This window comes from Coptis chinensis, chromosome 8 (genome assembly GCF_015680905.1).
Source record: "Coptis chinensis isolate HL-2020 chromosome 8, ASM1568090v1, whole genome shotgun sequence".
Taxonomy (NCBI): Eukaryota; Viridiplantae; Streptophyta; class Magnoliopsida; order Ranunculales; family Ranunculaceae; genus Coptis; species Coptis chinensis.
This window is the reverse complement of record NC_141463.1, coordinates 25,577,043-25,593,007: the sequence shown is the minus strand read 5'-3', so window position 1 is coordinate 25,593,007 and position 15,965 is coordinate 25,577,043.

The window sequence follows — 15,965 nt, the reverse complement described above, 5'->3', positions numbered from 1 at the left end:
AATAGAAGAAGTTTGTGAGTACCTTCACTAGAAAACTCTCACGAGGTTTAAGCTCGTCCACTAGGGAATTCCTAGTGATTTAAGGCCTTGTTGCATATGGTCAATGCAATCTCACTCTGCGAAACGAGATTAGTATAACTTATAATAAATCACTCATTTGTAATCTTAGTTTTTTCTCTCATCTTTGTTTGAGGACAAGCAAGATGCTATTTGGGGGTGGTGGTCAGCTCCCAAGTGTGTGTTTTATTACCTTTATATTGATGCATTACAACACTTCTTACGCTTAATGAAAAGACAACTCATAGCTTTTTATTGTTTTATTACCTTTATATTGATGCATTCAACTCATGCTATTTGAATTTCATACCACTAATCATAAAAGCTACGTCTTAGTACTTAAATGAGCCTTAATCACGCTTATTATGAAGACCAGAAGCTGCTATGAAAAAGTGTTGAAAAAGTTAAAGTCAACGGTCAAAGTCAATGGTCAAAGCCCTCAACTCAGAAGACCAGATATGGAGGCCCTTATCTCAAAATACGGTATTCTCAAAAACCTACGTTGGTCAAGAAGAAATCAAAAAGCAAAAGCAAAAGTGAAGTGTGAGGTATCTCAAAAGTAATAGAGGATGGCAAATCAGTAAAAGGCAAAAGCAGGGGTATATTGATAAGAGCCCAAAACTGTAGTTTTAACCCCTTAATAATATTACTTTTACACCAATTATGTGATTAATAAGTAAGAGTTAGTACTGTTATCGTGTTCTTATGTATTTCAGGCATTAGAGTTGAATATGTGCAGAAATGCGTCCCTTTTGCGAGATAAAGGAGCAAAGGTTAGTTGCTAAGAAGTTCTATGATTAAATACCAAGATTCAAGGAGAAAAAGCCTTTTTAAAGCCCGGTCAAAGCTGAAAAGTCAAAGTCAACGCGGGCAGAAATAGCACACAAAAGTCAGCAGAACTTCTGAAAGCCATATCTTTGGACTCAGACCTCGGAATTGGGCCTATCATATGTCAAAATGACCGGCTCGGAATGAGCTTTCTAATGGTCTAAGCCTTGACCCAACCAGAGGATTAGAAGTGGACGAAAAGACTGTTGAAGTTATTTCTAGCTGAAAACCACCTTTGTGGACTGAAGTAATGAGGTTTTGGGCTCGATTTTTCGGCCCAAAACATGGCTCCTCAGCCCATGCACGAATTTGTGGATCTTGTCTCCTCCATATGAGAGACAAAGACTTAGCTCTTAAGCAATTTTTTAGTTTTCACTTAGCAAGGATCCAATAACTTAGTTTGGATCTAGTTAATTTTCATAGATTTAGTTTTTAGAACAAGAAATTAGTTTGTAGAATCAATAACTTATTGTTTATCTAGTGAATTATCAATAAAATAGTTAGAACAGTAAATTTAGTTTTGGAATCTATTACTTAGTTCATTTCATTTAGTTTGTCTTAAATTGATAATTAGTTATTCATAATCTTAGTTTCAAATTCAGTTTTAATTCATTTTGAATCCTAGACTATTGTTCAATTAGATTTATAAAGTTTAAATTACTTATATCAATGACTTGTTCTTATTGTTCTTGTGTTAGAAATGATAGTGTAATGATTCAAGGCTAAAACCTCCATTAGAGGGGTTTGAGGAAGCCTTGATGAAACTTGATTTTATTAGTGTAGAAATCATCGTAGTAATCTATTCCATTCTAGAAAGTAATTAGTTCTCTATGAGAATAGGTTTGATTGCTTCACATGCTGATTGTTAGTTGATAGAGATTACCATGAATGATTAGGGATTAGATAGACCCAATTGTTATGCGAAAGCATTTCAATTTGGATTATGACAAATTCTTCGTTAGTTAATTGAGTCGAATCAAGGTGGAATCAAATTCCCCTAATTCCTTCTCCTATTGTCAATTTAGTATTTAATTGTCGCCGTTTCATTTATCACATCTTGATTAGTTGATTTACCATCGTACTTAATTTCAATTCCATTATTCTCACGACTTTGTTAGCTCACACGAATTAGGACTCCCAACTAGCCTTTTGCTAGTCTCTTAGCAAATAAGATAAAAAAAAAATAGATAAGTGATCAAAATCATGTCCTAATAACAAAAATAAAATCCTAACTCATTTTCGCAGGCATCGCGATTGAATTTACCATATGCAACAAGGCTTTAAACCTTTAAGTTCCCCAAAAAGGACGAGTTATAGTCTCGTGAGGGTTTTCAGGTGATATACCCACAAAATCAATCAATAGCATGTTCAAGAATGATAGTATTTTTCAGAGAGAGAAATTCCTTACCCACTTAGTGCTTACTCCAACAGACGGTATCCATTGCTAACTACATTGTTGTAAAGACTCATAGATTATGATGGGAGATAGTAAAAATTGACAAAATTCTCAATCAAGGCTTATGTTTGTACTTAGTCAATCTCCTATACTCTCATATCCAAGAAACGGAATCCCTAGTTTACCTTTAAATAGAAAATCTCAACTTTCAATCCTCACCGGTCATACTCTCAACAAAGAATCTCTCAGAAGATGGTCTACTATTTTACCTCATGTATGTGTGGAAAAGAATAATGCATACGAACATCCCACACACTACCTTGAAAAACAGACTTCTGAATGAAAGTAGTCTCATGGAAAGAATGTCAATCACATATGAAGTGTCGGGTCCTTCACTTTAGCATCCTCTCACCTATTCTAGACTTTGTACCATACTGTAGTGATAACTCATGGATTGTAACTTGGCTTGGGTATTGGTTTATGAAGGAAGGTAAAAAGGATTCTAAGGTTGTTTATAAAAACACTAAGGGTTTTGCTTCTTTCTTTGGAAGATTTCTTCAAATTCTGTATTGCAGAGAAAATTCTTCCTTTGTCTTAGCTTTTCCATCCATTCTGTTTAACTTTTTTTTTTTTTTTTTTTTTAACTCAGTGGTATATCCTTGATTAGTACTGGATATGCTTGTTTTCCACTAGCTTCTTTCACTTTGAACAGAATGATGGTCTTCATTGTATCTCTCTGATATTTCCTTGTAATCTTTCTTTTGTGGTCTTTCTTCCTCCTTGTGCCCCTCGTATTCTCAGAAATATATGGGTATGGCTGATAAAGATTTTGGCTATACTCCTTGTCTGGAGTTGGGTAAAGGATAAAGGGTTTTAAAAGAAAATGGCTTATTGTAAGGCTTAAAAGGGTTTAATATGATGGTCCTACTAGGTGGGATAAAGGCTGAATGGATTCACTACTTGACTTATCAGTATGATACTCTGTTTCGAATAGACTACAAGACATAATGGCTATCTCCCCAGTTGATGTCACTTCATGATTAACCAAATCAACGAATAATGAGACTATATTATAACGACATAAAGAACTGAAAGATGTTGAGTCACTAAGACTCGGATTTTTCTCATAAGAACTCTCCAAAAAATGGGTACAAAGCTCAAGTCTCATAGGCTAAGTCTAAAAATTCTACTTCCAGTTTACTAGGGGTTTAAATCTCTCTTCTAGCAAAAGTACACAAAACTGACCAAGTACTATGGTGGTCCCTTGATAAAGAATTATATCAACAAGAACTATGTCCGAGCATAATAAATAGTCTAAGCGGTAATGAAATCAATAATATCAACTATCTATCAAACTCAACACTAAGCAGTATAGAATCTATATCCCAGACTCATCATTAAAATTCATTTTTCTCATGCTGCTGATACAGAAAAAAAAAAATTTAATTTTTGAAAACTAATTTTCTAAATTCATTTCTCAAGTACACCCTCCCCTACTTATGCATGCATTGACCTTAATGTATAAAAACGTAAATGAAATGGATGAGAAAAAGGTAGGATATTACCATTGATGCCGAATTTTTAGGTCTTTTTACGTCAGATCCCCAAGACATAATGTATTATCAATTTGGAGTGAGGAGGTCTCACCTTGTGGGTTGTTAAAAATACTCCTTGATATGCTGGAAAGATTACTGGTGAAGTTGCTTCTCTACCTTGAACTATTTCAGGTCTGATGATTGTGTGATAGGCCTTGTGGTTCCCCTGTGTAGAAGATTGACGAAAATCTTTCTTTCTAACAGGACAATAATATCTGATGTGCCTTTTACCACCACAGTAATAATAATGGATGTCTGGCTAACTGTGCTCAAGGTGGGCGGTAGACTGGTTCATATACTTCTCTCGTTCAGACAATGATGGTGTAGAAGAACCTTCAACAGTGCAATTCTCCTTATCAATATGGTTCACTTTCTACTTCTGAAGACTCATTTCAGTTTCTAGATTCTGTTGTTTTTCCAAAACTTCTTTAAGCTGATTCTCTAGCAACTGATTTTTTTGGGTAGAAGTCTGTTGTTCATTTTGAAATGTAGAGTTAATCTTCTCAAGATATGATACTCTCTCTATCAATTTTCCATTCTGCTCACTTAATTTCTAAATTTTCTGTAGAGATTCCAAGAACATGGCTAGCAACGCCTCTGTGGTGTGGTTCTCAGGTTCATCATAGTTTTTTGTAGATTGAGCACTTTCAATTGTATCTTCGAATGGGAAGGATTCTTGTATCATGCTATCAAGGAAGTACACCTCTCCACCTTCAGTGTCATCATAATCCTTATGCGATAGGTGAAAGATATTTATGTCCATGGACATCTTACCAAAGTTGATCTTCATTTCACCGTTGTGACAATTTATCAAAGCTTTTGCGGTAGCGAGGAAAGGTCGGCCTAGAATAATTGGTATTTTATCAAAGGCTTCCTGGGTGTCTATCACAATGAAATCCACTGGATAGTAGAAACTGGCTACTTGAACAAGAACATCCTCAACTATGCCTCTAGGAATCTTGGTAGAACGGTCAGCTAACTTCAATTTGACTTTTGTAGGCTTTAGGTTCTCCGGCCCAACGCTTTGGTACACATGATATGGCAAAAGAGATTAACACTAGCACCAAGGTCTAAAAAAGCATTACCCGTGAATTTTTCTCCTATCTTGCATGATATTGTAGGACTTCCTGGATCTTTGAGCTTGACTGGAGCTTGTTGATGGATAATAGATGTTGTTTGTCCAGCTAGAAACGCTCGCTTTGGAACATGAGTACTTCTCTTTATGTTGCATGCATCCTTCAAGAATTTGGCATATGATGGCAACTGCTTGATCGCTTTGAGAAAGGGGATATTGATGTTATCTTTCTCAAATGCCTCCTTCATCTCTAAAAATTGCTTGTCCTTTTTGCTTTGAGCAAAAAATATAGGAAAAGGTGCCTTTGGTACAAACACATCAGCATGTGTCTGCTCTTCTTTCTCTTTGGCATTCTTGCATATCTTGTCTTGGTTGTCTTGACAAATGGGAGTTGAAAGGATTTCTCCCACTTCTTTTCGAACTTCATTTGAAATCTTGACCGATTGCTCTATAGCAATGTCATCATGAGAAGGTAAGTCAACCTTGTTGTCTATCTTCAATCCTGATCTGAAAGTAGTAACTAAGCTGACATGATCATGGAGGTGATCAGTACTAGAAGTTGTCCCAATGTGGCATACATCTTCACTCCTCAATATTGGTTCCAATAAGCTAGGTTGAGTGGCTTGTGTCTTTACAGACAAAGCAGTGGTGAGTTGGTCGACCTTAGCCTCTAGAGACTCCATTCTAGAACATTGACTTGCCTGAAATTGTTGGAGATTGAGCTGAGACTGTGCAAGAAGCTCTAAAACACTTTCAAACTTCTGATTTTTCTGTGATAACAAAGTAATAGCATTCTCCAGGTTGGCAGGTGTGGCATAATTTCTCCTAGGATCAGGCACTAACTCCCCACTTATATTAGAATTCTGCTGAGAGTATAATTGTTGTAGAGGAACCAACTGTGAAGCTTGACTTGTCTGTGAAATATAACTTTGATCTTGAGAACCTGTGGGTCCATCATTCTGTCTCCAATAATTACCTTGAAAGTTATTACCACCTTGGTTGGGCCTCTGAAATGAGTTTATATTGTACTCTCCAACTGATGCATGTTGATAGTAACCAGGACATTCTAGAGTTGCATGAGAAGTGTCCCAAGGACTTCCACATGATTGGCTAGCTTGCATGACTGGGAGAGATTTAGCTTGAGACTTGTTGAACTTGGAGGGATTCATAGAGAACTGATTAAATTTCTTACTCAAAGTTTCAATGTTGGTAGCCAGGCTGGCCAATGTAGACTTCAGTTCTTGATCTGATTGTTCATGTGCTTGGTAACCAAATTGCTTTGGCTCCCCATCCATGCTAGTGACATCCTCGTTACTAGTAGTCCATTGTTGTGTTTCTTCAGCTAAATTCTCGAGAAAGTTGTAAGCTTCCTCTCCATCCATTGATGTAAATTTGCCTTTGTGCATTGACTGTATCATCTGCTTGTTCATCATCGAGGAGTCCTTGATAGAAAAAATGAGCGATTATTAACTTTGTCATATCCATGGTGTGGACATGAGACTAGCAGATTATTGAATTTCTCCCACTTTGATGATATTCTTCATCCACTTTTCCTTTGAAATTGTTAATGGCTTGCTGCATGGCATCTGTCTTCCGGGTGGGTAGAACTTGTTCATAAACTTTGTTCTCAACTTCTCCCAATTATCTATTGAATTGATCGGTCAGGTGCGGTTAACCATTCGGAGGCTTTACCAGTGAGGTGAGAGCGGAAAAAGAATCAACTTGATACTCTCATCTTTGATATTCGGTTCTTGAAAGTTAGGGGATGATAGAAATTTGTTCATGTGAACATATGGCTGAACATTGTCTGAACCATTAAACTTTGGAAGCATAGAGATTACTGATGCTTTAAGTTCAAACTATTTAGATTCTGTCTCTTGAAAAACAATATTGCTTAGTGGGTCTCCAATGATTGGTGAATAGAAATCACTCAGCTTCTTCCTCTGTTGTGCTTGCATGGGTGGGATAGCTTCAGGATTATTGGTGTCCACAACACCTCCATCATTGCGTGCGGCCATTGTATCAATCATGTCTAGTATTCTTGCTATGCGAAGATGATGAAAACTATCCTACTATGCTTGAATGCAATGCAACTATTCTAAATTATACTAATATGCAAAACTACTTTCCTTCAACTGGGTTGGGCTTTGCAGCTAGTATCTCGCCCGTTGTCTAAAGCTCTCTTTTCTAGGGTTATGGTGAATCACTTGGATTGCTTAAGTACCACGGCCCACAGACGATAGTACATTTGTCAAGATTCAGACAAGAAACACTAGAGTTTGATATTTCGCTGTGTTGGCTTACAACTTCAATTGTTGAAAAGGTCCTAAATGCAATTATACTAGAAAGCAATAAAACTAAACTATGATGCAACTATACTAAGAAAGCAATAAAACTAAACTCCAATGTAACTATACTTAGAATGAAATAAGAAGAATGAAGATTCAACTAACCTGGATGGTAGATCTTGTCTTCGAGATGTCCTTCAAGCTTCTCTCTTTCTCAAAAGGATGGATGATGTGGCTAATTATACCTCAATATCCAAAGTTCTAATCTTGAAAGAAAACGTTAAACATAAACAACTTAAAATGGCTGCGGCACCATTTGACACTCCTTCCTAGGGCTACAATTAATTATATCCCCGGCAGCGGCGCCATTTGACACTCGCTCCTTTTTTGTGTATGTAGATGGTGTATGGGATATGGATGATGTAGATAGATATGGTCATTGAACAAAAAGAAATGTATCAAAACCTAATTATCCCTCAATAAGTAAAGGATGAGTAGGGTATCGTTCCACTTTTAAGTGTATGTTTATATGAAGGACAGGACTAGAAAGGGGGTTTGAGGGATTAAAAACTATAATTGTAGAGATTTTAGATTCTAATACTAAACTAAACTAAACTAACTAAATTATACTAAAGCTAAGAATTGGAAATAGGGAGAGAATATGAGAGAGATAGATTCAAGAGATTCAAATCCACCAATGCTTTTGATTCAATGACTTTTTGCTTCATGTTGTTCTCCAAGTAGACTACAATCCGGTGTCGAAATGAGTTCCGATGCCTTTTTGGGTGAAACATCGTTAAACAATTAACTTCTACTTAAGGTTGTTCCTATGTTCATGTTACTAGTATCTTCTTTCCTTTTTTTATGTGAGCTTGGGCAGCTATTCAATGAATCACCATCTAAGGCAAACACAAGGAATACTTCCCTTACTCTAAAACACTACACAATTAGAAGAAAAGTAGAGAATAATAGTATAATATTCAATTACAATAAATAAAACTCTATTTTAGCATTATATTCAATTGCAATAAATAAAAGCATGTTACTAGCAAATATTCAATTGCAATAAATAAAACCCTAAACTAGCATGATATTCAATTGTAATAAATAAAAACCTTAATCTATACTTCCACCCCCTTGTGTGGGCAATGGAACTAATAACTAAAAACATAAAGAACTAACCTGATTGAAGAACATCATGAACTAGAAGAATCATTAAACCTTAAGCACTGGCTTCATCTCCTCCCTTGAAGGAGAAGATTAGCCTTCCATATAGAAGGAAGAACGAGGAGAAGAAGAGTCGAAGAACATAAGACTAGAAAGACTAATTTATTAAGACTTAGCTAGTTAAAACCGATCTTTTATTATTAATCTCTCTCTGCCTTAAGTTATGGAGACAAGAATATAAGTAAATTGTCAATTTCCATGAGGCACTTAGGTCCTCTATTTATAGGGGTTACAATGAGCTTTAGAAGCATTCCAAACCGTCATTTGTTTCCTAATATAAATAAACTTCTTTCAGAGTCCAACTTCATCTCCAAAACTGAGAAGGAATTGGCTATAGTGCCGATTCATGCGTCTAGACGCACTATTCATGCGTCTCAGACCCATTCAATGCATCTGGACGCTCGATCCATGCGTCCCAGACGCATAAGCCTATTTTCTCTCTTCTGCTCTATCCTTCTATCCTCTTTTGCGGGCTTTGGTCCAAGCAACGAATCCTTTGGCCTTGGGCTTCCAAATAGACTTTAAAATAGGTCCAAGTCGCATCTTTAATAGCTCAAATTCCTTAGCCTTCTCCATGATTGTCCACGGGCCTCCCATGTGATCCTTAATGCTCCAAATTGCTCCGTTTTACCCCATTTTCTCTAATATTCTATAAAACTCTCTTTTTCACCTGTAGAATCTTAAAACACAACTTAAAAACACTATTAGTCCACTAAGATGGCTAAACAAGAGGCATAATCGAAGGTTAAATAGCACTTTTTGAGCACTTATCAGAAGCGTTACACCTAAACAAACTAGGAGTGGAACGAATTCTCTACTCTAACTATATTGCATTGATAACGAGAGTAGAATCTTTGATATATAAGTAAGAAAATAGTTTTAGTTTTATTTACGTTTGAGTTTCATCGCTTATTCATAGGTAAAACTATCGTTTTACATTTTATCAAATAACACCGCTGCAATCTTAGTTGTGTTTAGTTTCATTTTCTTTAGTAGTGATAATCCAACAAAAGTCCCATTAAACCCACCCACCCTTGTTTGGTTCTAACTGTGATCGTTTGGTTCAAAAACTAAAAAAATTTCTCAGAAATAGCCTTAGCGCACCCCGCGCCCTATATAGGCTACTTCTGAGCGCACTTTCCTAGCACTGAAGCGCCTGGACATAGTCTACGGCACGAGCGAGACCCATGCCCTACCATAGCAAATTCTAAGCGCGCCTAGCACTGAAGCACCTGAAACTTGAGTTAGACAGGAGCGCTACCCGCGCCCTACCAAGGCCATTTCTGAGCACGACCAGCGCCCTCTTCTGAACACCCCGATTTCCACAGGTTAGTACAAACTTCCATTTCTTCAAGTTATTCAATGTTTCTAACTTGTTAAATACACTAAGCTTGCATAAACAAGACGTTATTCATAAGCGAAGCAAGGAGGCATTCAAGTACTTCTTTCTTCCACTCCTCGCATCTCCTGTTAGAGGATTTACACTAGCATATCAGGGTTATTTCAACTGTTGTCATATTTCTTTAATAATGGACTTAGCCTTGCATGAGATTAAGGTCAGGTAGAGAAAAAATGATTAACGTAATCTATCGTGAACGTCAACACACAAACCTATCTAGTATACCACATACTACACCTGAAATAATGGCTGAAGAAAGAGAGTCTCCTCTCTCTGACTTTCACAAAGCCTTGAACGATAGCCCAAAATCTTGCATCGTTCTTGCAGACCCAATGGGGGATTTCCGAATCCCCCCAAATATATTTAATTTGTTACCAATTTTTCATAGGTTAGACTATGAAAAATCTTATCAGCATATGCGTAGGATTGAACAAGTTCTTACCACATTCCATCATCCTACGATAGGTGCGGAACAAATTAAATTGAGGGTGTTTCCTTTTACCCTAGCCGATAAGGAGGCGTCTTGGTTAACTGCCCAAGCGCCTAATTCTGTGGACTCTTGGGCCAAACTTGTTCAATTGTTTATGGAACATTTTTACCCACCATTAAAGACAGATGACATGATTTCCAAGATTCATTTTTTCCGACAGAATCCTCATGAATCCTTTTTAGAGGCTTGGAATCATTTCACTAACCTTCTTATAGAGTGTCCATATTATAACCTTGCGAAAGACATGTTAGTTCGTGCCTTTTTCAAGGGACTTTTACACCACCATAAAGAGGTCCTTGATATAATGAATGGGGGTAGTTTCCTCAGTAAAAGAGCCTCAGAGGCTTATAGGTTTTTAAAAGATCAAACAAAGCGTAATAATAACTGGGGGGGGGGGGTAGTGATGATATCACCCGCTCCGCTAGTTCTTCTTCAACAGTTAAGGCTGCCGGTATGTTTGAGATTAAACCCGATCCTAAACTTAAATATTTAATCGAATCTCTCACTAGAAATGTAGAAGCTATTTCTGTTCAACAAAAGCCTATCCCAGTTATGAATGTCAACTCTAATCTATGTAATTTCTGTTTGAGTCCTTAGCATCCCAACTCCTATTGTCCTCTCGCCTACGAGCAGCAAACATCACAAACAGATAATGTTTGCTCCATTAATAGCTATCCTATTCCTAATGCCCCTTGGAGACAACATCTCAAATTCAGTTGGAGAAATAATCAACAAGTTACACCTCCAGGGTATAATAATCAAAATGTTAGGCTAGCAAACAATTACAACCAAGCTCCACCACGACAAGGACAAGGACAAGGGAATTATAATAATTATAACAATAATAATTATAATGCTAATAGAGGTATCGTTCTGGTTAATCATAACTATTACAACCCACCTGTTAATAATCAACGTGACATAGTTCCTGTCACACAACCTGTAACAAACACTCCTCCACAACCGGATCATTATGACGCCTTTATGCAAACCCAACAATAGATTTTACAGTCCATCCAACTTTCCTTACAACAGTTAGCCCAAGAGAAAGTACAACCCAAAGGTGTGTTTCCAGGTCAAGCGATACTTAATCCTAAAACAACAAACACAACCTTTGAGGTAAACGGTAATACTAGTAATAAAAATGGAAACGTAGGTGAGCTAAATGTCATCAATACTCTCCGTTCTAGCAGAGTGGTTGATAACGCCATAACTATGCCTGTAGTTACCCCACCAGTAGTCCCTACACCAGATATTATACTAGATACCGAAGTAGAAACTGAAGATCCTACCCCTATAGAGGTACCAGTTAAACCACAACCTAAGAAACAAAAAGGCAAGGTTAAACATCCTGTTGATCTATATGCTAAATATAAAGAGAAACCACCGTTTCCCCAGAGATTAGCCATGTTAACAAAGGATACAAATTTCGATGAGATTATGGAGGTTTTCAAAAATCTAACGATAAACCTACTCTTTCTTGAAGCGATTAAAAAGTTACCTTACCATGCTAAGTTTCTTAAAGAGTTGTGCACTACTAGGCGTAAAACAAATGTTCGTATTTACATACATGTTCATTTAGTTATTAAGCAACCACATCATTTACATACACGTTCTTGAGTCTATTAATCCAAAGTTTTCATGTTTTAATCCCTTCTCATAAGATAACTAGTGTTTTCCACCATAAGAAAGTTTAGAGAGTTTAGAGAGAGATTTTTCCAACCATCAAAACTATTCCTCCAAACAAAAGGATCTAAGATGAACAACACAACCCACACCACTATTCAATCATCTTCAAATGGCGCCGCCGTTATGGATTCAAATTGGAAGAGAAAGATAGAGAAAAAAATCACTCATTGAACCTTTCTTCTCAATCTTAATTTCAAATTTTTTTTAGTTTTTTTTCTTGATTTCGTTACTGATGTTTCATCTTCACATGTTTCCAACACACTTCTGCGCAAACGGAACCCGAGAATAACACGAAACGAATCACCTGAACTTGCTGGAGAAAAAAGAACCAGTGCCGCACCTGTCACACGCGCTCCCTCGTTCGCACATGTAAGACACACACCCACGAACCGTTCACTTGTGTCTGCATATGACACGCGTCCGCGCCTCGTTCACCCGCGCCGCACCTTGATTTTCTTCGACGAAGATTCCGTTGGCTCGGAATCTTCATGTGTAAGTCTACTTTAATTCCCCCTTGTCTTTTTAATTCAACTGTTAGTCGATAAAAAGTAGATAGATTTACAAAGTTTTGAGTAAAAAAAAAAGTTAAAAAAACATAAAAAAAAATTAATTTATTTTCACTACTTGAGAAATGTTAGATTTTTAGGATAATATCATGTTTTGACATTATCTTTATTATGTTTTTTATTTTTTATTTTTTAAGTATAAAAATAATAATAAAATAAAAATTATGATAAATACAAAATAGTTTAAGTTTTAGAAGTTTAGTCTTTTGGTTTAAGTTTACTTACCAAGAGTTGAGGATTCCACCAATTTGGACTGGTTGGATGTGCGAGGCAAGAAAGAGTAGCACCACGCTCGCGCATCACAACCCAACTTAGGGATTGGAGTTCCAATCTTGGACGAATACTTTCTAAGTTTTTACGTATTTTGTTTAATTAATCATTAGTTAATTAGCTAAACGTACTTAATTTTGTGTTTACCGCTTTCATAGTTTTAAGCCCACGAAAGCAAATTTGTTTTAGGCCCACGAAAGCAACCAATTGTATCTTATTGGCTTTGCCACATTTCGACCCGACTTGTGGGTTTTAGATAGATTAAACTTGTAACTGTAAGGAAAAGCTCGAATGGTGGGTTGACACGCAAGACACCAAACACTTCGTCAACCCCACCACGTCGCCTTCACCCCAAGGGTCGTGTACGCACACCGTGGGTGGTAATTTCTAAACCTCCTCACTACAAAGTGTAAAAGGATACTTGTGTGTTACTAAGCATGCTTGGATGATTGTGTGATTTATGTTTCAGTCTCGTCTTTACATTAACGCTAAGGCTAAACCAGCGCCCTAAAAGAACAAAAAGTGGGATTAAGCCCCACTTTAGAATGGACGTTGCGTGAAATGTTTGTTACATAGACCAAACTAAAAAGATAAAATCAATCAAGCAGAGCCAATCTAGTCACGTCCATCAGGATAAACATCTAGCACAAACAAAGAAAATAGTGAACTACCAGATTCCAGTGGACCAACCACCTTCCTCACTCCCTTCCCTCAGAACCGTGGGTGAGATTCTTTGTGGCACACCATCTGGTGAAGTAGCAATCTTCTCCCTTGACGCGTGTAGTTCCCAAAACCCAATTTCGCACCCATTATTAAATTCAAACAGGGCATAGTTTCTAATCAACAAACATTGCATGCAAACTTTTCAAAAACTTCAAAGTCAGAAATGAATTTCTGCAGATTTTGCATCATTCTTGTTTAAGCATCCATGGCTTATCAATATGCATTGCCACCGTCATGGAATTACAATGCAAACCCAGAACCTTGTTCTTGTTGTGGTAGTCCGTATCATTGGGCGTCTCAATGCACATCATATACCGAGTTCGAGCTTCCTATAGAATATTCTTACGATTATGAACCTCAATTTTCAAATTTCCCTAGTACCCAATACACCCAAGAGTTTTCTAATCATGCAGACAATTCATGGAATTCCACCACAAATAGTCAACCATCATTCATATATCCTCCCAGTCAGTCAGAATATGGGTTCACTAACAGTCTATTACCATTCATATCACCATCCATTTCAAATTCATACTCCACTCCACCATCTATCAGAGACCAACTTTACCAAGCAATAGTCGAGCAAACAATTCAAATACAACAAATAGCAACGACCTTCTGTTCTCTCCAATCCATTTTAATCAATACCTCGTCTGAGACTAATGTTCTTCCCACCAGTCCAAAAACCAACCAACAAGAGGAACAAGGTGTTGCTATAACAAAACCAATTACTAAAGCCCATCTTGACATTTATGACCAATTAAAACCCCATTACCATCCACCTGACTATCGTGTGAATTCCAGTTCTTATGATGATTACATGCCTAAAGTTACAGTTTCTCCCATTTGTCTTAGTACACCAATGGATGAGACCACTCCGGTAGAAGAAACTCTAGAACCTGTGTTGGAAAGTAACTCGACAAACTTGGACGATGACATTGAGAAAATTTATGAAGTTCTAGATAACGATGACAATGAAAATGAAGTGTCTGGAGAAGAGGATATAAATTCTATAGTGACCAGTGGATCTAATTTTAGTTTGGTCATTAAAGACTTATCGATGGAACAAATTTGTGACATCTTTAATATTGCCAATATGAACCACAATCTTGTGGAAACGCCAAAACTAGATGAATAATTCCTTGAGTCATCGAGATCATATGAAAAACCACCACCCGATCATCATTCCCTCGAGTTAACACCTCTCGGAAGCCAATCTCCATTTATCAAAAATCCACCAAATTCTGAGGACTGCACCACTAAACCATTTCAAAGAAACCTCAAGCTCGCACTTAAACCAGTTGCCTTTGAAATCCTTCATAATTTTCTAAACATTCCCAGTAAATAGATTTTGCCCAACATACAAACTCCCGAGATTATCATTTTAGTTGAGAAGAGCCCCGCATTGATTGAAGTGCCAGGAAAAGAGGAAATAGAATCTAAGGTGGAATATGAGTTCTTAAGAGCATACAATGATCCCTTTATTCAAGTTTGCCATATGTCGCATAAGCTAAGTCTCATAACGAACAACTACTACCACACTCACACTCTCTTGGACAATTCAATGATGGGTAATTGCATAAATTCTATGATGCGTTACATAAGCTTTCTCTTATCATTCTGCATCTTACAGTCGGCATGCATCATATCATTCTGTTTGGGGGTAAATGCTCTACTATGTTTTTCTATATATATCCTCAATTTTTTAGGCTATTAGTATATAGTTAATAACATATTATCCATCTCATATGCATAGTCTTGGGGAATCTAACTTAAAATGACCCCACATATAGTCTTGAATATCTGACTATAAAAGATTCATGTTATATTTTCTCGATGCATTCCATGGGAGTGCATCACCAAGGTAACCGGACCACTTTACTTGGAGTGTGTGGTTGTAAGTGTTGGAGCCTTGAGTCCACGTATACCTTACAAATTCCTTGTTAGCACTTTTACTCGTAGTTTGAGTAATGTACCCCTATGGAGCAAGTATACACTTTTCTTTTTCTTTATTTTACACTTCTTTGTAGAATAGCTTTTCTGTTCCTATCATTTACAATTCCAGTCTTTATTTTTATTTTCCTATTTTCTATTTTTATATAATCATTTTTCTTTCAATCTCACTTTGAGGCTGAGTACTCTTTCCTCTATAAAGAAGAGATATGAAACAAAGTAAAGGGCGATAGGGATTGAGTGAAGGTGTTTTACAGTTGTCTCTCATGGTTGTTTAGCATGTCTCGTCTTCCATAGGCATGCCAGGCCAAGGGATGGTTGGCAATTGGAGCCCTTTTATTTCGATTTTTTTTTTCCTTCTGTGGGAAATTTCTAGTTGTTTCCAGTTTTGTCTTACAATCTAGTTGGA